General features: G+C 44.4%; 2 long non-coding RNA genes across 12 annotated transcripts in view; one reads left to right on the top strand and one right to left on the bottom strand.

Annotated features, from left to right (window-relative positions):
• LOC146205950 (uncharacterized) overlaps nucleotides 1–8,867 on the bottom strand; it is a 79,963-nt gene extending 71,096 nt beyond the window's left edge. For 5 of the 11 annotated variants that reach the window (XR_014704305.1, XR_014704306.1, XR_014704308.1 and 2 more), the window contains exons 1-3: nucleotides 8,734–8,867; nucleotides 8,158–8,253; nucleotides 5,313–5,390 (exon numbers count right to left, since the gene is read on the bottom strand). This is a non-coding gene — a long non-coding RNA (uncharacterized LOC146205950). The remainder of the gene's footprint in view (nucleotides 1–5,312; nucleotides 5,391–8,157; nucleotides 8,254–8,733) is intronic. The other 6 variants (XR_014704301.1, XR_014704299.1, XR_014704303.1 and 3 more) reach the window with 2 other exon arrangements.
• Nucleotides 8,868–9,252: 385 nt separating this feature from the next.
• Nucleotides 9,253–15,444, top strand: LOC146205949 (uncharacterized). The gene is made up of 4 exons (XR_014703231.1): nucleotides 9,253–9,357; nucleotides 11,588–11,617; nucleotides 15,151–15,185; nucleotides 15,261–15,444. It is a non-coding gene; the product is annotated as an uncharacterized LOC146205949 (long non-coding RNA).
• The last annotated feature ends 7,696 nt before the right edge of the window (nucleotides 15,445–23,140 follow it).

The raw sequence follows: 23,140 nt of genomic DNA, 5'->3' as shown, positions 1-23,140 counted from the left end.
CTTACCTCTGATGCAGCACCACTCCTCTTCAGGAGTTCCACTGTATCTACTCTGCCCTAGTTCTTGGACTGTTCGCACTCGAGTCTCTTTGCACGATCTGCACAGCCGAGCAAGGCATAGCACCTTGCCATGCTCCGTGAACGCCCGTAATGTGTTGTAATCCGTATGAAATGCTATGCTAGTCCTTTACATGCAGAGGAAATAGGATGTCTCATTAAATCCTTCATTTAGATTCTACCTCAGAGAAATGGCAAAAAGCCATGCCGAATCTACTAGAGGTAACGCTGGTACAGCGGCGATGACCAGCAAGCCAGCGAGCCTGTTGAGGCAAAAGTGCACTGCACCGGAATGTATCAACATACAACCGGAAAGCCAGAAGAGCAAATGTTCTTTGGGTATATAGGGGAAGGCTTGACAAGTGCTTGGCCTGCAGCTTTGTCATCTTGTTAAATATCGCATATATAGAGTTTAAACTACTGTAGATCTGTGGTTAACATAAGTGCGGAAGATATGCGGCGCCGGACATCGGTACACAGTAGAAAATCACATATTTGCATGAAAATAGCCAGGAGTCAATTTGCAATTCAAAGCTGCTGCTTATCAACTTGTGCCAAGCAGTGTACAACCGAAATACTTTTCATGCATCTACATACGTAGCAGCACAAACTGTAACAAACAGCAATTGTTGCCACACTGGAAGTATACGCGCACTGGACACCAATTGTCCGGTTTTGAGCATGTATGTAGACATGAGAAAAACTATTGCTGAAGCTAAACACAGCACGCCTCCCACTTGTGCAATTTTGCCAACTTGGATTTGCCTTGTTATGACCAAGAGTGGATCGAAACTCGTCGTATCCGTGGTACAAAACCTATACAAAAGCCTCGCGTGTCGCGTCAAACTTTAAAAACCGACGTACCCTGGAGAAAAAGTACTCGGTCTCTCCGACATATCTTTCCCCAAAATGGGTGGATCTGTTTGATGTACCTAAAAAACATTGTACCAGGTCCGTCCGATGTACCTTCAGCTGCAGCCAGAAGGATGTAAAAACTCAAGAGGAGCAATAGGGAGACAGGACAGCTGTCCTGTTCAGGAAACAGAAGCCTGTCTTAAAGATGTCTAGTTTTCAGCTTGTCAAGGCCACCAAATCATCTACAAGTCAACTTGATGTAATTGGTAGCTGACATTAACCGGTCTGAAGTGGGCTGTAAGTCAGCTAACATTCCTCCAATCTCTTCTTGAAGATTGCTTGGCGAGCCATGCTGAAGTCGCGTTTTAGACCATTTCTACGGTCCTTTGGGGATTGCCTTTTTGGCACCTCTGTGGCAACAGTTAGTGGTATACACACGTTACAAGCAACATATATGGTGCCATTGCAAGGCTATAGCCATAATTGATACAAACCAGAAAACAGTAGCAAGTACGCCCTGAGAGGAAGCTCTGTAAATGGCATCATACACTTCACAACTGTTTAAGAACTTCCTTTGTGGGGTATCTGCTGCATTTTTCTAGAACTGTATCCGATTATAGCTGGGTGATTCCACGAGAGATCAATCAAACTGCCTAAATCAGGTTTCAATTTTCTTAAATACATCATATAATATGCACATATTTCTCAGTTGGCCATTGGTGATATTAGTTTTCTAGGAATGGTAATATTTATGGAAAACAATAATTATTTACAGCATCTTGGCAGAAGCAGCTTTTCCATGTTGAATGCTTTTTACAACTTTGAAATGACTTCCGAACTGAGATATACAGAACACAAAGAATATACTTTATCTGCTAAGAATAGAAGAAAGAAAGAGTGTCAGGCATGTCTCTGATGCTGTTAGTAATATATTCACTGCTTTCTGGGCAAAAATCTTTAAAAATCCTACAAGCCTGAAATGAGGCTATCTTCAATCAATTTTTTTTATGCAAAATTGTGCAATTCATAAGTCACTGGGTGCTAAAAAAGTGCACAAATATTTTTTTTGTCATATATGTAATTTAAGCACATAAATGCAATCCAAAATATGTCACGTTTGAACATAGTAGCTTTTTCAAAATTCAAAGGAAAAAAACCCATCCCCAAGTTTTCCCAACATATTAATAATTGGTCTCTATGAGGGGTTGAATTACAACAAAAAGAAAAAACATGCTGCATTATACTGTTTCCAACAGTCTTATTATAGCTGAAACTAGTAGCTTGTCAATTATCGTCACAAGTGTCCACATGAAGGAGCAAGAGTTGCAGACACAATGCAGATTGCTCAGACTTTTACCCACATGTAAAGACTGAGACCTGCACCCGGAAAATATACATTTTAACTAACCACATTACTACTAACTAATGTCTATTTGTGGTTTGAGAAGGATGCAGTGGCACAGTTATCTGTGGGTGCAGGTACCAACTTGAGGACACATTCATAGGATTGCATAAAAAACGCGTTTTTAGCAAAATATTCTAACTTCAGAGTACAACTATAAAGTTTTTCTTTGTTTGGCATAACCGAGTATATTCTAAATGAAAATGTGGCTGAGTAAACAATCACTTCAAAGCCAAAGTTTTTAAATCGCTGCAATATGTGCTTGCTAGACATTTTACATATCCACACTCAGCTGTAGGCTTTATTCAAATTTCCTTAAAAAGGACAATCAGATTTCATTATTTGGTAGTATAGCTAAGAAGTAAAACAAAAAACATTAAGAAATGGTGTGGAAATACCAGGTCTGGCACAGGTACAGGGTCATCCACTTCTATCTATAACGCGACCACTGCTTTCAAAGCAACATTGCATCCGATGCAGTCCCATATCGATGCAAAGCGATGCAAGCACAGAGAGAGTCGGATGTGCTGCTTCACATGACCTGCCACTTAGCTTTATTGTGCGGTTGGGTACGACGCAATGACACTTTGAAAGCAGTGAACCTGTTATAGCTAGAAGTGGACGAGGCTGTACGTGGAAACTAATCAAATTAGATGAATGGGGGGAAAAATATCCTCAAATGCATTTTATGATTACATTGGTTATTAGAAAAAAGGCACACTTAGATATCATAAAGACAAAGTGAGGATCTGGAGATGCGAATGCAGTCATAAATGCACTGCGAAGTCAGAAAATTATACTGAAAACTGTCGTTTATATACGCATTGCTAAGAAGGGCACACTGAGCTGCTACTTGTACCCACAGATGGTGGTGCCACTGCATTTTGCTTACACAACAGAATGACGTTGGTTCTTAACAGTGCATTCAGGTATTCTTTCTCTTTATGGTAGACAGAGGGGTGAAACTTCCTATACCTCCCAGTGGCCACAAATTATACACGCTATCGCCAAACTCCCCTTCAGTTACGTTCGTAGCGGGAGGGGGTGTGTAAAAAATAAACTTGACGGGGGAGGCCGCATAGCGGAGCAGTAAAAAAAAAAAAAAAAACAGCACACTGAAGGGGGTGACGGTAGGTTGCTTCAAGCAGCGTGGGTCACAAGCTCGCGTGTGCCTGCGCCCAGAGCATTCTACCCACAAACTTTTTACTCCACCGTACCATTCCTGCTGCGGTGCAACCGGCCCGCGGCAGGAACAGTATGATGGAAAGAAAAACCACAGGCATAGCACCCTCGAGGGCGCACGCACTTTCAAGCAAGCATACCCGACCGCGGCAAGAAATGGCACAACGAACAGATATCGTCTGTCTTTTTTATTAACTGTTTGCACGTGAAATAGAGAATGACAAGATGCGACGGAGTATCACACACACGCGCACCCACTTTAAATGGCCAAAAGTTTACAGTAGTGTTTTTCACTAACATTATAATCTTGCATGCTTGCTTTATCAATGCAAAAGAACCCAGTTTGCTGGCATTGGTTGTGTCAGCACGTGCACAGTTGATAGGAAATTAAATAAATGATACACATATTAATTCCACGCATTCCATACCAACAAAGCAATGCAGAAATATAGAGTAAATTCATGCGTTCTAGTATACCTGGTGGTTGGTATTCAATGCAAGTACTAATCACATGTTACCATGCTATACATAACCAAAATACATGATTACAAATTTACATTACCCTTCCAGGAAGAACCGTCTTCGAAATGCACTTACACCTCTCCAGAGCACATGAAGGTAACAAGTTCAACAACACCAACCACAGCGGCTATTGCCAACTGTAATGGCCAGCACAATCAGGAGTAGAGATAGATCCATGGAACTGGAGCTTCACGCAAACAAGTCTCTCGTCTCACGAAGGGGCGGGGAACCAGAAGGAAAGAGATTCAGACGTCGGTTCAAATTCAAAACGAGCGAAGTCAAAACGGTTACAGCGGTTCATGCGAGGGCGCAGCCATGCAACGAAGCTGGCGGCGGCGGCAGTGCGAGGGGAAAATTTAGGCGCGAGGAAGAAGTCCTTCTCCCGTGTTTTGCACTTTCGCTTTCACCCCCGTGTGTAAGAAGGTGCAGCGAATTAGACGGGACGGAGGTGCCGCTGAGTTTCCGCGGCCTGGTAAACATCTCAACCTTGGTATAGGGCCACATTATGAGCATGATGCGTATTTGTTGCTTCTGCATCTTTATTTCGGTGCTTGTACCAATGCTTCAGAAACTACAGGTTCCAGCTTTTATAAAATCTATGTTAGAAACAGCATAAAGTTGAGTGTTCTTTCGTATTCTTTTTTATCTCTTCCTAGAAACTTGTTCTGTAAATTTTAAGATAATTTTGAGATGGGTTTTAATCGTTTGAATTTTGAAAAAGGCTACTGTGTTTCATACATGGCAAAGAACATTCATAATCTTTTTTTATCACCTAAGTGTTTATCTCTTCTGCAACTTTGAAAAGGAGTGCCTAATAGACTTGGCAAAAAAGTTACAGTAAATAGCCTCATATAGCACTTGTCACATTTCTAATATTTTTAGGAAGCGCCGACTTACTGAATCATCCGAAATATGGCCAACATACTCTTTCTTGCGTTTTCTCTAAGAAGATAAAAAATATTTGTCAAGGCCTGTCTATCTCTATTCCTTCGTCACTGCAAAGTACCTAAAAGGTGCCTCTGCCATGACGTCATTCATAACTTTGTTTCTTCCGAAACATCAGCATTCTCACAAAACTAATTTCAATATTGGCATACCGAGCAATGTGCACATATATATAAAGAAATCAAGAAAATTAAAAATCTGAAGTATTTCAGCTTGATCTTTCATGGTATTTATTATCAGCTGTATGCTTGGCCTGTCACCATATATGTAGTATTCAACACATGAATACAGCTAACTGCAGCCAAAACGGCACTAGAAAGCAACGTGGAAAGGGCTGTGGAACAGCTCACCATGAAGTCTTCAACTAGTTGCTATGCTTGACAAGCTGACAGTGACAACCAGTAGACTTCAAGATGGATTTGCTTTTTCTGGAATGGCAATAAAAGGACAATGAAGAAGTCATAATCAAACCCATGAAAAGGGAAGTTGTACTGGTGCATTTACAAAGTATTTTAGCAAAAAATTTCATCTGCATCTCATTTGTGCTACAACCAAAGCCACTGTCCACACAAAACATAAGTCGAACATAAAATGCACTAGCCTATCACTTCTTGAAGAAATAATTTTTTTTTTCTTCCAAAAGCTTTGAACCACTTTGTTTATCTACACGTTTTGCTAGCATACAGCTGCTGCAAAAAATTCAATGTCAACCACCAGTCACCTAAGCTATAAGTGCAGCTCAAGTTACTAAAGGTCTCAAATGATGAAGCGAACTTGTGACCAATACAGTTTATTGCACATGTTGCGATGCACATCCCTTTTTCTTTCTCTCTCCCCTTCTTTTTATTTCTTCTCTATTTTCGCCTCTTTCCGCATGAGGTAGAGGAGGTGGCTCAGCTACAGAGCCAGCAGCAGGCCCGTGCATTTTCTTTTCCTTCTTCCCGCAGTTGCAACAAGAACAGTAGATACTGAACATTTTACCTCTAAGAAAAAGAAGATGCTAAAGACTATGGAATCGCCTGTTGCCAGTATGTGCTGCTTCACTGCCTCCCTGTTAGAATGAAAATATAATCAATGAACTTGTGCTCACTGGCCATAGTCAAGGGGGTAGGTATTTTCACAGGAAATTCTGCCACATCCTTTCATTTATACTCAGCTGTCCACATCAGATTAGCATCTAAATTAACTTAGCATAGCCACAGTACTGCATTGAAATATGTGACGACCTGGCCTGTTTGACATTACAGCAAAAGAAACAGAGCAGCCTAGATCAGATATGTAGCCAATAATTAAGTGACTAAATATATGCTTATGATACAGCTGATTGCAGGAACTCGGCATAATACAGACGTCTGGTTGCACGTAAGAGCACTAAAATTAACTTGAAACACCACACTAATACGTCTGTCACACTAGCAGGTTTAATGTCATTCGAATCGAATTTCATTCGATGCATTGAATGCCATTCGGTTTCTTTCGCTGCTACTCAGTAAAATATAATGTCATTCGCAAATGGTGACAATTACAATCAGCTATAAAAGAATACTGCACTTAAGGAACATCAGTGCGCATAAAAGGCATTTGAAATCACTGTGTAGCATTTTAAAGCTGATTAAAACATTTCTGTACGATAATTCAAGTGAAAAACATTACTTCTGGCTATGCTGTAGCACTTTAGCTATAAAACTCCAAGCCAAGTATCGAGTCACCCACAAATTCGGTAAATGTAAACAAACAATATGGCTGAACATAGCGGAGCGTGTATACCATGGCGTATACACAGTGCGGAGATGCACAGAGACACGTAGAGCATGCAACTGACGCCCAAGCTGTTAGGCACTCAGTCACAACTTTAAATAGTCCTCGGATAAATGCATGGGGAGAAGCGGCTGCCAAGGAACACAGAACCTAAAATGATCGTGAATCGCTGGCATGACTGGGCCACTGCTGTGACCAAGAGTAATTGCATTCCACGAGAGCCTGCAATGAAAATAATTTTACACCTAAACTAACAGTATTTAAAACAAAACTCTAGAAATATAACGCTTAACTTTCACTGTGCAGAGAATATTTTGTTGCATTGCTTGTTTCTGCTGCATATCTGGCGTCGAGAGTACACATTCGATTGACCATCGAATGCCAAACTGATTCGATGGAGAATGTCATTCGATTCGAATGACACTAAATTTGCTCGTGTGACAGGGGCATAACACAAGAACCTTTTTAGAAACATGTTGAATTTCCCTTAGTATTAAATCTGAACTAACAGAAAAATGTAAAAAATACTGAAATTACCCGTTTGCTGCCATCATGCGACATGAACTGAAACTTTTAGAGAGGCCACAGCTGCTTGCTGTGCTAAAATATCAATACCGCAGCAGAACTTACTCCTTACAACACAAATCTAGTGCATTTGAGTTCCTTAATCCACCACTAAAAATTAGCGAAAGCCCATAACTACACCAAAATCACATGCACGCCTCAATGCAGACAGTCTTTAATGATTGCAGGCACACATAAGTGCACAAGTGAAACTTTGCCTCTTTGCCTCAAAACCTTTTATTGCGAAAGCAATACTATGCCAGGTCTAACTGCTCGTCGCTGTGTGCCGTGTCCGTGGTCCCCTGGCAGGAGCTGCCAACTTGGGTCTCTCATTTCACATGGGACGGTTATGTCAGAATCAGCCTGCCAGGACCCTGGCATTCACGTTACCCCTATAGGCCACTAAGGCACATTCATACGGCTTGGTTAAAGTGAGGCTTTATATGTGGACTGAGGAAGAAGAAAAAGAGAAGAAGAAGAAGAACACTCGGTCATCCGCAGCTAATGCTTTCGCTCAATATTTGGTTCAGCAGCGTTGAACCCTTCTAATTTCTTTTCAATATTTCACAGTGAACACGTCACACTGGGTACGCATTTTAATGAGGTTTAAATTTTTCTTCTTTGTAAGAAAATGTATAATGCACACAGAAATGACACTGTGGAGAAATATGGACTCTACAAAAATAATATTGGTTATCTCAAAGGACACATAAAGTGCCAGCATTTCTGCCAGACAATTTAAAATTCTTTAGTGTGTTTTGTCTTTCTTAGTAAAGACATAAACTTGGTCTAGTTTATAGCTATCTTTGGGAGTGCCCGCGTTCATCAGTACACACTGCGGTGAAAAGTGCAAAGAGACTAGACAAACATTACAAGGCTAACGACGCCACCAATACCAGTGGCATCCTTGCTTTCGGGCTGGCACTAGCCTTAAGCTTCCACGGTGGCCACGAAGTTAAACTCGGTAACCTGCGAGAAATATACATGAGGGAGCTTGTAATACAGTACTAAACACAGCCGCGTAACAATGCACCGTTCACAAAAATTTCAATTTTGCACAACGCTAGCTCTCAAAAGGACTAGCACCTTAACTTTCAGTTCTATCGTTAATGGTGCCGTAGAAGTGGCTGATAAACACAAACTGCCAGCACGGAAAAATACCTCGCATTTTGTGATACGCATGCACCACAGCTTACACAAAAAGACAGGTTGTAACATGCTGTAATATATTTTAGCCACTACAGTAGCCAAAAGACAAAACAACTACCCTGTACAGGGCTGACATCGTTTAAATTATCAGGTGAAAATGTGGACAGTAAACAAAAGCCGTAAACAAACAGAATCGCGCGGACGCGTTCATGGAGAACCGAAGACGCACGTCGGAAATCTGAAGTTTCAGAAGAACCGCGAGACAAGCAACGAATTCAAGTTTCTTGAAACATTACTTACCGATCATTGTTATTGACGGGAGTGCGTAGACCACCAGTGCGTAGGCCGCCAGTAAACATCGTCGCTGCTGCTGTAAAGCTAAAGTTCGAACTGAAGACAAAATCAAGAGGTTCAAATGCAGCGACCACTCAAATCGCAACTTTTAAAAAAAAAAAAAAAAAAAAAAAAAAATACTTGATTAGTTGTTCGGCTCGGCTTCACGCCGCTTGCTACAAGCCAACGTTGCTACTAGAGAAACTAGCACAAAAAATTAATTTTTTTGTAAAATACGTTGTCATAAAAGTTGTTTGCTTTTTTGAAACAAAACAACTTGTTTGTTAAATTGCAACAAGTTTTTATTAATAAAAACGATGATGTTACTTTTTTTTTTTTGCGTCATTTAACGTTTAAAATACCTTTGGTCATCGTTAAACTAGGAACCTTAGTTAAACGTTGGAGGAAAACAGTTGTTTCCTTCCTCCATGATGTAAAGAAACTCAAGTTTAGTTTAAAACGCGTCGCAATGACATCTGGCGAGTAATTTGAAATACTCATGTGCTGCAGCTGCAGCAAATTTTGTTGACAAACATTTCAAAAGGCCAAAGTTTCTGAACTCAAACGTTCACGAAGCTTCAGTCAGCAAAAGTGAGACACATTCCGTATTTAAGCATTCTCTTTATATTTTATGCTAAATAAGTTATTGTGATGAACCCATTCAATAATTGCTAAAATGCATGTAAATGCCTGCGTACAGATCGCTAGATCAAGTTAACACTTTTTTGGAACCGGTGTGGAGGCACCTGCTCTTTTGGCTGCATAGCCGGTCTACAGTAGTTTGGGGAGCATGCCTAGAAGACCTCAAGTCTAAGCCTTATTCAAATCGTCAATTCAAGTGCTAAAGGCGCGGCGCTCGCCGCGTCAAGAACGGTCAAGCTGAGTCAAGTCATCTTGTAGCCGAGTTTGGTTTCTTGGCGCCGGTATTGCACCTGACACGCAGTATTTGTTTTATGCATGCAATATATGTTATTTCTTGGCACTTTTTTTTCTCCTACTCTGCCTGCACCTTCCTTTCTTAATGCTAAAGGAATCGAGCGAATTTGCAGCACACATCTGTAACACATATATTTAGCCAAAATGACTCGGTAATTCACGAAGGATCACAAGAATTTTGAACAGGGTTAAGGGATGGGAAGCAATATGTACAAAGTAATACAGTATAATCTTGTTAGAGCTTATAATTCGGATATCCGAGTGATTCGGGCTACCGGCGGGTATGCCCCGCCGACAGCAGGTAAATTTATGACGTCGTATGATCGTTAATTGGAAAGCAGCGGGGCCTACGCTGGTTAATTCGGTGCGACTCCGAACGGGAGGCAGTGTCGAAGTATAACCGGCAGAGTCATTGGCAGTCGATCAAATATGTCGAATTGCATAGCCTCAGACGTGCATGCGGCTTGCAGGCATGGCGAAGCTTGGAGAGTCCGGTCGCCGAAAGAAATTGGGGGACACTTGAGCGGGGGTGTTACGCAACAGATTTAAATGTTACCATCAGCCGTTCCACTCTTTCCCACGCAGACACTGTCCGTCTTTCACAATCATTATGCGAATGACTACATGGCAGTACGTATAGTCCCTTTGTGCTGCTGTTGCCGGGTGGGCGCTTTCCATATAGAATGCAATGGATCTGCTTCTGGTCAACGGGGAGATTATCACACCCGCACACGGCCGATTCCAGTCTCCACTGATCACATATATGGTGCATTACGTCACACCCCGCGCAGCCCACTAGGCGACCTCCGCTCGGAACGATACATCTCAGGATTTTTTTACTCACGCCATTGAGGACGACAAATTTTCTGTGATATGGAGAGCTTACGACATCGCATAAAATAGCGCGTTCGCATAGTTTCGATCTCGCTCCAGGCCGCGGTGATGGCAACCCGGCCGCACATTGGCCAGCCCTCTTAGTAAGTTTAAACAGTTTCGGACACTGACTGGCACGTAACACGGTCTTTTCATTTTCACACCAGTAGGCGTCTTGCCTTTCCAGGAACGACGCATTTTACGGGCTTAATTTTGTCCTAATCATTCCTCATTACTTCCTACACGCTCATCGCATGCTGTTAACAAGGTCGTGCTGTACTGCCTTCTCACACGCGTCAACTTAAGGCTCCACTGCTACCGCACCGCGCCACTAAAGAGGCCTCTTCTTTGGAACGGTTGCGCATTATATGTGCCCGGCCGACTGTGTACCCGCAATAAAGCATCTGGCGCAACATATAAAAATCTCCATTGCCGCGCCGTTTGCATTTAAAAAGCAGGTGACTACGTCCCAGTCTTTGCGAATATTCTCCATGACTGAAACAGTTTTGGCAGCATTTTTTTTTTTTAGAACCATTGGTTAATTCGATCATTCCTGGTAATAGAGGCATTTTATTGCGCTGCCATTAGAGTTTTCACTCAGTCGTTTCGCAATTGTCTGTGCGAATGCCTCTGTGAGCCTGAATTTGCGTGCCACCTCATTCGTGCTTCTGCGTGCAACCTTACATTAACAAAAAAATGGTGCTATGAAACCTCAATAAATGAACTAGCTCTAAAAACTCGTAATGTCGAGACACTTTTGTCCAGGGCAGTAGGAACACTACTGCTGGGACTCTTATGCCGATGTACTCAGTAGTATTTTATTATTCATGGTCCCGCTTAGGAAACAGTGTATCCAAGAGTCCTATATAGTGTGAGGAATTCTCTATGAAGGGACGGTTTACTCTTCTCTGAGCTTAGATTTTAAGTTGCTGAATGAAAATGGTTGTACACATGGTGAGTTGCTGAAATTCACTACATTTGCTGTGGTTCTGAGGCTTGCGATTTTTTCCAGGTTTTCCCCTATGAGTCCTGCTGGTTTAAGGTACGTGCTGCATTGTGCCTTTTTGTTTTGTAGACTTGTAGCTTGTTTGGTCTAATGTATTGTAGAAACGTGCGCTCAGCTAGCCAGCATAACGTACATCTGGGACTTGTTGAAAGACAATTGTTCGCTGGGTTCTGTGTATCCTACTACTTATCCAATTTCCCGGGTATATGGCCTCCTGTACGTACAATTCTGCTTGCCATCACAAGCTGTTTTGTATGCGTTCAGCTTGTTGCTCATGAACAGTCAACACCACTGAATTTAAACACTAGAAATTTAACAAAGGATACATCACTGCAGTGACTATATACATGGTGAGTTCAGGTTCCAGTTGTGTGAACAGCGCTGTTGACAATTTTTAGTAATGCACGCGCAGTGTAATAACTTCAGCCCCGGCATTCCTCGCGCTACAGCGGCGACCATAATGGCAGTTTGACAAATCTGAGAACCGATGTAGATATTGCTTACCCCGGTTTGCATGATACAATAACTGTAAAACAGACAGTATAACGAATCAGGTAACTACTTAATATAGTTAACCAGCCTGCTACTTAGCACGTTTTACATGCTTTGAGGTGCGGGCTAGTTGTTCGTGATGAATTTAAAAGCGAGGAGGACGAGGATAGAGGACACACGCACGGAGCGCCGCCCTGTGTGTATGTGTCCTCTATTTTCGTCCTCACCCTTCGCGCTGTTACAGAATTTTTACATTCTGAGGCGCACGCCTACTGACGATGCTATGCCGAAGAAAGCGCTAACTCAAAAAGTTCTTTTTTTTTTTTTATTTCCGACAGTGAAACACGATGTGTACTGCCCCTTTTTATATACAGGATTATCGATATGTCTAAGCACAACCTCCTATATGCATGCCCGGTCGTAGGATCCGAGATTACAGCATATAATGCTCCGTCTGCGCACCAGCGCGGCGGCGAAATGATGGCTTAAATTTACTAGTGTGCACTGCCAGTGACAGCACGTTGGTTAGTGGGCTATACAAGAATTAACCTTAGGCTACACGTCCCGGTGATTTTGCTGGCGTTCCTACGGGGAAGCGGCACGCGCGCTGAAATTTCGCGACCAGTGCAAGCAATTAATTATACTGCAACATTGAGATACCCCTGCTTTACTTAATAAAACGCCTAATTCCAAGTAAGTAAACAACTTTCGTGCCGCTTCTCACAGTCTAGATCACACAATTTGCAAACGCGGAGACACGCTCGAGCAGCGATGGGGACGTCACCGCAGGAGACTGCAGGTTGCTTCTTCTGAACAAGAGCCGTTTAGTAACTCCATATCGACAGCAACGATCCCTGGTTGCCTAATCGTCCGCTCAGGTGACAGGGGTATGGCGATGTGCAGGATAAACTCGCGCATTCTCTTAGACTGCAATTGCAAAGTAGTGCCTTAATTCGCTTTTTTTTTTTATATTTTGTGCATTTGACTACGGCAACGGCATAACTAAGCAAGCGTTCATTGGGAAGAAGTGCTTTGTACCTTGCTACAGTCACGGCAATGCGCGCCCTGCAAGGAGAATGTATTGTTCTCCAGTTCTCCTGCAGACGGAATTCGATGCACTGGGCTAGGGATGTTCCCCAAGCCCCCCCCCCCCCCCCCCCCCAAAAAAAAAAAAAAAAAAAAAGTCGTTAAAAACGCGAGAACATATGTATCAAAATTAAGCGCACGGGCCAAGCGCCACCGTAGAAAATAGACCCGCTAGTACGTGTTCTGTTCCTTGTTGCCGCGCCGTGTGTAGAAAAAGGTGGGGTTCAACCCGACTTAACCTAGTGTTGAACGCGTGCGCCGGAACGAATGATCGGGCATAAAAAATATAGGAGGCTATGGTTCAACTATTTCGCCATGCTCTTCATTGTCTTCGAGATCAAAATACACGAGTTCGACTGTATACGTAAAGCACACGATGCTGTCAAGGCAGAATGTTGTTGGTGTCTCATGATTAGTTAAAGCACAAAACTTTCGCACTATAGCACTTTCGCAGTTCCAGTGCGATAGAAGGTACATGAATATAGCTGAGTGGCGCACGCCGAACTGCATTTATGTATACCTTCTGTCACAGTAGCATTTCAGCTGCCGTTTAGCGCCCGTCCTTTCTTTGTCAATATCTTTGTCCCTGTCCTACGCACTAATCATTTTAATTAGTCAAACCCGCCAAGGAACTAACATGATAAGTCAATAATTACCTACAGGTTTCGTACTGCAATTTATTCACACGATGCTGTCTTTCTTCTACTAGTTCTACAAAGATACAGGTGAGGGCAAAAGTAAACGAAGCCCGTCATTGCCTTCTAACATTTTTCACGGGTTGCCTAATTAAAACTGGCAGCGGTGGTATGCGCAGCCTTGCAGTAGAGGCTATTGCGCTTTCTCAAATACAAAGTTTCGTCATGTCCAGGTACGAAAGCGTGATTGTAATTACAGCAGAATAGCGTGCTCCGTTTACTCGCACGTACGGTTCGCCGTGAAGGTTTACGGGACACATACTGGTTGTGGGTTTGAGGAAAATAGTATTCAGGCGCCACCACGCAAGCCAATCACCTGAAATGCACGGTGGGATGCGGAAACGTGCATGCTTCATTCGCTTCTCAATTAGGTACGATCGAGTCAACTGGGTCGCGAAGGAATGCCGCAATCGTTTCCCGAGCACGCTCTTCTCACGAAATTTTGCTGCCGACTGTGTTTCTAAAACAACTGGGAAGTTTTAAGCATGTCCGAGTGCCTGAGATCACGGACTCCAGAAGTATTTTGAGTAAAGAAGCGAGACTGCGAGTTTGTTTTATTTCTTCAATTTTTTATTTAAGGGTTTATATTTTTTGTTTATATATATTTTATATTTTTGAACGTTTTGGAGGTTCATTTGTCATTGCATATAAAACCTAATTTAAATGGTCAGGGTTATAAAGTGTACACGTGAGTGGTCGATTGCGCTAAAAGCTCGTGTCAGTGAATCAACGGCTTCCATTGAGACATGACTGGTTCAGTTTACTCATACGAAGTGCTTTATGAATGACTACAAAGCTAACTAGCTCCACCCCCAGTTTGCTATACATTAGTAACGACCAAGAACCGAACGATTTGTCGGAAATCGTAGTCTAAAGGGGAGGGGAGGGCGACCGCTTTTTTCTTTCCCATTCCGGAATCCGTGCTTAAAGTTATAACTTCCGCGTCGAAGACTGTTTAATTGCCATTTGCCACTTTATTGAAAATTGCAAGGTTTAACGTCCCGCAGCGACCCATGTGCAATGAGGAACGCCGTATAGTGAACTGCCCCCGATTAATTGTAGAGCACCTGAGATAAGGTTCTTTACCCTGCACTGACATCGCAAAGCATTTTGACACCCTGGGTTATTAAGAGGCACTGGTAGGAAGAGCGCAGTGATTAACTGCAAGTAACGTCGGAACTTGTCTTTGTTTACGCGCGCATGGACAGAAAACTGATGAGAATGACCTATTGTTGGCCTAGGGCACATCTGCACACTGCGGTCAAACTTTTCTCTTTCTCTCTCTGCTTTTGACAGATCGATGAAAGCGGAGACCTCCATATGGAATAGAGGTATGTCCCATGTTTCCAGCATCACTCTATCGTTTGTGGAATATTTGTTACCTATTATTTATTATTTCTCCACAGGAGACTTCCGATCGAAAACCCGCGGGGATCGAGAGCCTATGCGTTTTTATTATATAAGGGAAAGAACATTGTTTGTTTGTTTATTTGTTTTCACATTTCTTCTTAGGCCACCATCACGTTTCATTTTCAAAGCCACTTTCATTTTAAAAAGCGCGCTGTGATATTTTTTATCTTTTATTTTTGAGTGGTGTTGATGTTTCAGTGACTATTTTGTATTAAAGATGTGGGAACTGACTTGCGTCGTCCTCTTTAACGTGTCGCTTCTTGCGACGTCAGATGGTTACCCCAACTATAATCGGATACAACTTAAGCCTGCAGTAACCTCCGTGACGGCAAGTAGCCGTTGTTACAGCTTTTCCTTTTACCTAAACAGAAGTTCAGCCAGTTAAGCGCAGACGACAATTCGCGGCGTCGCGCGGTGGGCTGAGATCCGCCAAAGCATTGCCGCTCGTCACTGTCGCTCAGGTTCTGAGTTTTTAGAAAATTTCGCGAGGCGCCCGGAAGCAGCTCGCGAGGCAGCCAATCGCAGAAGGCTCTGGGATACTCAACTTCCATTCTGGCTTTTATTTTGCGAACGAAGTTTGTTTGCGTAGTTCGGTTTGAGCGAAGAACCTGCAGACGCTAACTTCGTCTGATCCGTGCATATGAGCGCATCGAGAAAGTTCAGTAAAAATTGGGGTAATAAATGAGAAGAAAGGCTAGATATTGTTAATTGTCTTAAGGAGTGGGAGAAAGTCCCTGCTTGTAATGCAAGTCTGCATCGCAGTGTAATAGCACACCGCTGCGCTACGACCTTTTCTTTTGTTTTGTTTTTTTAAGCGATGAGTTGCAAAATATTTCATTAGTGTTTTATCGTACTTCATTTGTTTAGTGTTAGAAACAGTATATTGACACGTGCCTCGAGTAGGTCGATCACAGCACCGTTTGCCTGTAGAAAGTCAAGGCCCAGGATCAAATCCCTCGAACAATCGCGAAAGACGACGAATTCACCGACGTAGACGAAACCGCGAATGCTGATTCGGGTTGTGCACCTTCCGACCTCCAGCCGTGCGAATGTATAGGGCCTAACCACGGCGTCAAAACTTTGCTCAAGTTTTGGGCGAGGGCATGGCTCATCTCCGAATAATCTGCCCAGTATCAAGTAAAGCGACAGCGTCAGTACCGTCAATTGTCACACACAGATCAGAGGTAGCACGTTGGATGCTGTCGCTACCCGGCCCCTGTGAGAAATCAGCGTTTCGGTGTATCGGCGACGGAGGATCTTCGGTTTTCCCGACAGCAGCGGCCTTGCCTCCGGAGACCGCTGGAATTAGTTTTCCCGGCGTAGACTGGGAGAACGCCGCTCAGGAGAGCCGATGTCTTGGCGAGGACTTGGGGAACGGTAACGCCGAGGAGACGATGATCTAGAGTCATAACGGCCGTATGTTCCAGGCCTCTAGCCGACAGGTAAGCTTCGATTTCGAATGGTCGTTTGCCGTTCCGTGGGCAAGGATCGTCGGGCGCGAAACCACGCAGGCCCACTCGGCGATATGGGCAGGCCCTGTAAAGATGACCCGCCTCACCACAGTGGTAGCAGAGGGGCCGCCGGTCCGGTGTACGCCACACATCACATTTCCGTGGCCGCTGATAGACTGGTCGAGCAGGCACACGGGAAAGAACAGGCTGCTGCACTGCTTGAGTGGCGGTATTCACGTCGTAGACTGGTGCTGGCGCCTGGCAGAGGACAGCTGCATATGTAGGTCTGACCTCAGTCTGTCTAGGAATCTCAAAGACTTGTTGCTGCTGCGATGCCAGGCGCACCTCGTGCCGGACGACTTCAGACAGCGATGTAACAGACGGCGCGCTGGGAGACAGCTGGAGGGCTTGTAATTCCTCCCTGATGATCGACCTGATTAGGTCACGTAAAACGGCTACGTCACTCCCTAGCGGCATCGAAGAAATAGCGGGCCCAAGCGTGCTTACATCTCGATTGTATTGCCGGGCTCGTTGCAGGAGCGTCGCCTCCATGGTGGTCGCTTCAGTGAGGAATTCGACAACAGTACGCGGTGGACTGCGCACCAGACCGGCGAAAAGCTCCTGCTTGACCCCTCGCATGAGGTGGCGAAGCTTCGTCTCCTCGGCCATGGAGGGGTCAGCACGCTTGAAGAGGCGCGTCATATCCTCCACATACATGCGGACGCTTTCGTTAGTCCGCTGGTTACGGGAGTGAAGCGCAGCTTCAGCTTTCTCCCGGCGGTCGGCGTTGGGGAATGTAGCTAGGAGATTTTGGCGAAATGTCTCCCAGGTGGACAGATTGCTCTCATGGTTCTCGTAGCATGTTCCTTGCGGAGTCCTCGAGTGCAAAATATACGTTATGGAGCTTACGGTCGTCGCTCCAACCGTTGTAGCGGGCGACCCGCTGGAAAGTGTCAAGCAGTCTTCCGCATCCTAGTACACGTCGCCGTGGAAAGATGGCGGTGTTTTCGGCGTGTGGTAGAGGATGGGCGCCGGAGACCTGCTATCTGTGGCCATTTCTGGTGGAACAGGCGGTCAAGGCTGCGTCGTCTTCGTGGAGGTGTCAAGAGACCCGAATTCAGGTGACTGGCAGCGGAGACGGCGGCTTGGGCGCTGATGGACCGGTGTGAGATCCGTGTTTCTATCTTGTAGGCGTACGCAGGTTGGGAAGCGTACCCAGCTCGACTCCACCAGATTTGTAACGGTTGTTACACTAAGAGAGAGAGAGAAAACTTTTAATGAGCATATAATCAGTAAAAATTCGCAGGAGCTGGGTGGTCGGTGCCCCTAGCCCAGGGCTCCGCTGGCAGCAGCTGACTTGCGGACTAGCTGGATAATCCAGGCTTGCTGGTCCAGGTTGTCGCTGGTCAGGGCCGCCTCCCACTGCTCGTGTGTCGGGCATGGCACTATTAACGTTGGGTCAGGTTTGTCCTGGCATTCCCAAGAGATGTGATAGAGTGTGGGGCTTGCACCGCACCAAGGACAGTAACTCGTGTATGTTGTTGGGCTTATCTTATTTAAAATTTTAAGATTAGGGAATGTGTTTGTTTGTATTTTTCTCCAGTCTATAGCGTCCGAGGAAGGAAGGTGTTTGTGTGGTGGTGAGAAAATTCTTCTTTCTAACCGTAGGTGTTCCAGCCTGTCGCCGTAGGGTCCTATGAGAGGGGTGAGGTAGGGATGGGGATCCGCCCGGTTTGTGAGAGCTCGGGCTAGATCATTCGCTACCTCATTTCCTTCTAGGCCTTCGTGTCCAGGTGTCCATGTAATTGTGTGCGTCTGGGAGATGGAACGTAATATTGCACACGCTCATTTGTGAGGTTTTCCGGCCAGGTAGTCCCTGCAGGCTGGTTGGGAGTCCGTCACTACGTGTGATGACTTCTTTTGGTTGTCTTGTGTTTTTATGGTGATGGCTATTTCCAGTGATCCCGCTTCCGCAGGATCCTTGGCGTAGATCGAAGCCTGAATAATTGGCCTCTTCTTGTGGTCAACTGCAGCTATTGTGAACTTGCCAGGTTCGCCGTAAGCCCCTATGTCCACGTAGACAACTTCCGCGTCTTTAGACAATTGTTTTTCCAATGATTTGACTCTGGCTTTCCTTCGACCCTTTTGTAACTCATGGTGCATGTGCTTGGGTATCGGGTTCACATAGATGTTGTCTCTTGTGAATGTTGGAATTTGTGATTTGATCTCAGAAGTTCTTAGTGCCTGCCATAGCCCTAGTTTTGACAGGATTTCCCTACCCGCCTGCGTTGTTGTTAGGCGTTGTTTCTGACTCTCTAGAACCGCCTCCTTGAGCTCCTCGAAGTTGTTGTGCACTCCGAGTGCCCAAAGACGTTCCGTTGATGTTGTTGGCGGGAGGTTTAGAGCCGTTTTATAGGCTCCTCTTATGATAGTGTCAATGGCCCTTTTATCAGTGAATCTAATTTCGTGATATGGGAGCCCGTGGGTAATCCTGCTAACGACTAGGGCCTGTACAAGGCGTAGGGTGTCCTCCTCCCTCATCCCTTTCCGGTGGCAGGTCACCCTTCTAATCATTCTGGAAATTTGGTTGACTGTGGTTTTGAGTGTTTTGATTGTATAATCCACTCTCAAATTGGTTTGCAACCACAGCCCCAAAACTCTGATCTTGTCCTTCTCTTGAATTATCTGGTCTCCTAGAGAGAGCTGAATTTCTCCTGGGGACTTGTAATTGCTTCTGTGTAGCCTGATAAGTTCGGATTTTTCTGGGGAGCATTGAAGACCACTCTCCCCGGCAAATTCCTCGACTAGGTCTATAGCGGCTTGCAGAGCTTCTTCTTTTTGCGCCAAGGATCCCTGAGTAGCCCAGATGGTGATGTCGTCCGCGTATAAAGTGAAGCCAATATCAGTGCGGGTCAACAGTTTTTTTGCTAAATTTATCATTGCTATGTTAAATAGCATTGGAGAGATTATAGAACCCTGCGGTGTACCTTTGTTCGGCATGGGTACTTCTGGTGATCGGATCTCTCCAATTCATATGGTGGCTGTGCGATCTGAGAGGAAAGCCTTCACGTATTTGAAAATTTTCTCCCCGCAGTTGATATTGTTTAATTCGTGCAATATGGCTTGGTGGCCAATGTTGTCGAATGCTCCTTTGAAATCTAGTGCCAGAATGAAATTTTCGCCTTTTCGGGGTATGGTGTTGATGACTTCTTCCCTAATCCGGAGGAAAGCATCTTGCGTGCAGAGTCCCTTGCGCAACAAGTACGCAACAAGTGCGCAACAAGCTCCTCCTGCTTGTTGCGTACAGTCAAGTATGGAAAACATCTTTTACACACCCTCCCAACCACTAGCCATAGTTAGCAACTGCTTTTTTTTTTTTTTAATCATGAAATACTCGAAATACTAAGCGCCACTGGCGGCTTCATGACTGCGCACGTGGGGAGGGGGGAGGGGGGGGGGGGCTTCTTTTACGGTCTCAGGAATTTGAAATTCGACACGAGCAGACGCATCTCCACGTCATTCAACTTTGTGGGACGACAACTTCATGCAGGTTTTAGACTAGGACTTTACAGAGAGCCGACGGCGCATGCTTGTACAATGATAGAAAAACTTGTTTGACTCTACCACAGATATTTCGTTCAATAAAAGCATCAAATGAACCTTGTACTTGTGCATCTTGGTCTTGTTGCTTATTTATTAACCCAGTAAAAAAAAAAAAAAAAAAAAAAAACAGAATCGTGTTCAGCATGCAACCAAATATATTCTGTAGTTATGTCTTAAAAATATAGAATTTTCTGTAGTAGCAGTATAAAACATTTATTTGGGTTGCATGAGTTATGGGCTAAGGGCGGGGCTATGCTAGTATATAGTATGAGAGTCTTTTTCGATAGTACTGTTCTGTAGCGAGTAGTTCTGTAGCACTTCTGTTGCAAGTACAGAAAATTCTTGTGTTGCTATAGAAATCGTTATTTTCAAAATAGTTAAGCTGTCAAAACCTGCACAAAAATTCTGTCATGACTACAGAAAATCTTCTGTAATTTTTTCGACTGGCTTATTTTTACAATGGAACACGATATATCATGCCGAGCTGTTTAAAACGCGCAAACTTAATTACTTAGATCTGCCTTATCTGCGGCGCGGCCCGTATACCGTATAGTGTATACCTTGTCTTTTGTTGCACATATCTAAATGTGAGGGCAGGTGCTATGTGTGAGCTCTGTGGGAGCTCTGTGTGAGTTCCACCCAGCAGCAACGGTTTACTAGTGACTGTCGTCACTAGTAGGCCACGGTGGAAATGTCTCGTGTCATAATTAAGAGTCATTATTCCCCGCCTTGGAAGAAGGCCCATTATAGTAACAAAAGTTAAGAAACAAGAACGAAAAAGATTCCCCAGGAGTTATATTCCTTCACATCTGCGCTCTGAATCAATTGTCCGAGAGTGCATGACAGCTGTATTTGGTTTTTGCGCTGTTTCGGAATCACTCTGGGCGTCTGTCGTCTCACTCAGAAATATCTATGAAATCGTGGTCCTCGGGTCTGTAAATGAAGCAGCACGATGGATCCAGAGCTGCACACTTCAAAAGGTTTTTGGGCCTCCTTCAAATTCACCGTCCAGTCACCTTTGCTTCCAGTCGGATTTAGGTTATTGGTGCGCGAACACTAACCTAATCTTGAAGAACGTCTCTCGTTGGACCAGTCGTCGCGCTTAGCTTCTTACTGACGCTTACTTTTTTTTTTTTTTTTGGGGGGGGGGGGGGGGGGCTTTTGAGTGCCTCGGGCTGAGCCTCTGGCACACATTAGCTAGACCTAGCCGGTCAGTTTATTTTTCCGCAGTTTTTTTTATTATTCACGGGCTTTTTTTGAATGTTGTACATGCACCAAATTACTGAACGCAATAAACTTTTGGATGCAAATCGTGAGCAACCTGCACCACCATGTGAAAACTAGAGCATGCTGTCGAAAGCTTACAGGAACCACACGTACACCATATAGAAGCTGTCAGGCTCCAAGGACGCGCATTACAAGCGTGGTAAAGGATAAAGCGCCGATTTATGTTTGGGATTCACGGTATGTCCCCCGTCACGCTGCATCTGCTTTATCTAACGGACGCACCGGAGGCAGCTAAATAGGGCCCTACGCGCGTCTTATGGACATCGAGAAGCGATCGCCGACCAGCGCCGCCGCTTTGCCATGGAAGAGCGGGAGGAGTGTCCGCTAGAGCTGGACTGCAGAATCTGGAAGTGAGATTTAGTGCGACCAGTTGCACCACATAAAGCAACTTACCCGAACGTTTCTAAAAATGCTGATTGACAAAATGAGTTCTGGACAAAAAGCACATGACACGCACCTACCTCTAAACACGGCTTCTCAATCAAAGAGGACGTTCAGCTACGACAATCGACAAGCTAGCCATCGCTAATGCCATATCACCTTTACACCACAACCGCATTTAGATTCTCATCCAAACTGATAGTCGAGCGGAGAGCCATCAACGTCAAAACAACGAACTCCTGTCCTCAATCGTATGCTTATATCCATCCCAATGATACTAATGTAATAATTCACACCTAAAACTCGACGGTACAAACTATACATTTCCCTTCCCGAAGCAAAAATTTGAAGAATATGGGAGAGGCCTTCGCCCTGCAGTGGGTATAGTCAGGCTGATGATGATACAGTGTGCCCGCTAACTTTAGCTGAGCGTTAAAAATAAAGATTTGAGGTAGACCATGAAAACCATTTGTATACAGCCGCCAGCAGTCTTGCGCGCCACGTGGGATTTTTGTTTTGCAATTAATTATGATAATTTTCCCAATTTAATAACTACTGTTTTTGGGCAGAAAATGCGATTTGCAAAGTTGAGGATCACTTTCAAAAACACCTCATTCCATTTGTTTGTCATAAGGAAAGTCTCACGTGCATCTTTTTTGAGAGCTCCAAAGAAAGCTCACGAAGTACAAAAATAATCACGTGAAGAGTGGCGCTCCGAATTGTGGTTTGAGTGAACTAAATAAGCTGCGACAGTGACTCGACGGTCCAGTTCAAGTGGTGTAGCTATAGGGCGATTTTTTTATTCTACACCAGCTACACTAGTGCAGCAAAAATTCATTGTAGGCATTGGAGATTTCCTACACTGGTGTAGCTGGTGTAAGTTAAACAAATGGCCCTTATGTTGACGTTGGTTGCAGAAAACTAGCTGAGCTCGCTGCAACTTGCACTGTCACGTGCGTTGACTGGCTGACACGGGCGAAGAAGTCATCGCAGACATATCGGCCTGCCTCTGCAACGGTGACGAGGAGCTGACTTCGTCGTTCACTCAAACCAAAACCTGAGAGTAGATCGTGCCACTCGAATACGCTAGTGAAGCGATTGTTTGAAGCAAAAGCTTCACTACGCTACGTAGAACCGCGCTTCGAATGTCTGAT

The sequence above is a fragment of the Amblyomma maculatum genome, chromosome 1 (assembly GCF_055883805.1).
Source record: "Amblyomma maculatum isolate TAMU_Amacu chromosome 1, ASM5588380v1, whole genome shotgun sequence".
Classification (NCBI taxonomy): Eukaryota; Metazoa; Arthropoda; class Arachnida; order Ixodida; family Ixodidae; genus Amblyomma; species Amblyomma maculatum.
This window is presented reverse-complemented; position numbering and strand designations above follow the sequence as displayed.